Source organism: Brienomyrus brachyistius, chromosome 22 (assembly GCF_023856365.1).
Source record: "Brienomyrus brachyistius isolate T26 chromosome 22, BBRACH_0.4, whole genome shotgun sequence".
In the NCBI taxonomy this organism is placed as follows: Eukaryota; Metazoa; Chordata; class Actinopteri; order Osteoglossiformes; family Mormyridae; genus Brienomyrus; species Brienomyrus brachyistius.
In genome coordinates this window covers 1,935,596-1,937,360 of record NC_064554.1, presented here as the reverse complement: position 1 = coordinate 1,937,360, position 1,765 = coordinate 1,935,596, and the positions used below count along the sequence as shown (strand labels likewise).

At 42.7% G+C, this 1,765-nt stretch overlaps 1 non-coding gene across 1 annotated transcript; it reads left to right on the top strand.

The window, feature by feature from the left end:
• Positions 1–1,162: 1,162 nt before the first annotated feature.
• Positions 1,163–1,256, top strand: trnai-uau (transfer RNA isoleucine (anticodon UAU)). Its single transcript has 2 exons — positions 1,163–1,200; positions 1,221–1,256. It is a non-coding gene; the product is annotated as a tRNA-Ile (tRNA).
• Positions 1,257–1,765: the final 509 nt, after the last annotated feature.

The following is a 1,765-nucleotide window of genomic DNA, read 5'->3' as shown; positions in this document are numbered from 1 at the left end:
GATGTACCCCAACATCCTATTGGCCTTTTTTATTGCTTCCCCACACTGGCGAGAATGGGACATGGAAGCATCAACATACACACCAAGGTCTTTCTCATGATCAGCTACCTTTATTTCAGTGGGACCCATAAAATACCTGTACTTTATATTTCTGCTCCCTACATGGAGTACCTTACATCTGTCTACGTTAAATTTCATCTGCCAGGTATCGGCCCAGTCACTAATTAAATCAAGATCCCGCTGTAGCTGCTGAGCCACTAATTCAGTGTCTGCTACACCACACACCTTGGTGTCATCTGCAAATTTCACCAGTTTACTGTATATATTGGTATCTATATCATTTATGTAAATTATGTAAATTCACTGTGTTGAATATACAGTACAGTACATGCTCTACTCGCCATGTGTGTGTACAGTACAGAAAGAACTATTATCATTAATTGACACAAGGAGGGATAACTTGTCTAGAGGAACGTCAACCATATCTGATAACATGGAAAGCACATGTTCTCAAAATTTGCTAATTTTGCTACAATCCCAGAACATATACAAATATGCATTAATAGCATTAGTATTACATATGCTATAGCAGGAGGTAGAAACCTTATGCATTAATGTCAGATATGGTGTGGCATATGCCCTGCATATACATATATAATGTTTAAAATTAAAAAATTAACTAGACTCTTCTAGGTCAAATGCAGAATCGTCCATACATTATTCCAATCTGGATTAGATCTGAGCCATTTTTATGTTATTGAAAGTGAGGAACAGGACTTGTCTGGCATTTGCCTACCGATATATTACAGTATGTTTATAGGTCAGCTTTGATGTCATCACTCCCCGACTCTCCATCTGAATATCCAATTACACCACAGTCCTGGTTAACATCTCTGTTGTGAGTCTGATATACGCAAAGCATTAGACAGGCATATGGTGTCTATGGCAGGATGCTGCAGAAGATGCTGCTGTAGATCTCTGTTCTAATGAGGATGAAAGACCTTACATCAGGCACGATGGCTCATATTATTCTGACATGAAATCGACACTGTTCACCCATATTTTCATTTATACTTATTCTTAAAGAAATTAGACCCGGATTTTCTAAAGCTGCCACAACACAGGTAGTTGGAGATACTTTTCACACTTTTGTTCTGCCAGAGCTCCAGTGGCGCAATCGGTTAGCGTGCGGTACTTATACAGCAGTACCATGCAGAGCAATGCCGAGGTTGTGAGTTCGAGCCTCACCTGGAGCACGCTTGTTTTGTGGCAGTGGTGGCCTAATGTTTAGTGAAGCACACTTGTAGTTGAAAGACTGTTGGTTCGAATTGCTAACCAGCAAGGTACCTCCCCCCAAGCACTATTCCCCGGGTGCTAAATTAGTGCCCCCTCCTTTGTCACAATGTCACATATGGATTAAATGCAGAGGATGTATTTCATTGTTGTGCACTGTGTGCTATGGTGTGTCAACAATGATCACTGATCAAATTCTTTATCATAGAGAGCTGAATGACACATTGAGATCCCAAAAACCATGGAGCAGTCAGTCCTGCACAACGGTCACCCGATAGGTCCCCGGGGTCCGAGCAGCAGCTGTCCTACCTCTGCCTGCTGGTAATCTGCCTCCGCCATTCTCAGACCAGCATCCGCTCCTCTGTCTTCTCATGTTGCTTCAGGTGTACTTCCTAGAGGAAGAGAAAAGACTGGTGAGATGAGTGGCCAGGTGCTCAGGCAGCAGCTTCCGGACGTCTGTCACCCCTGTGCA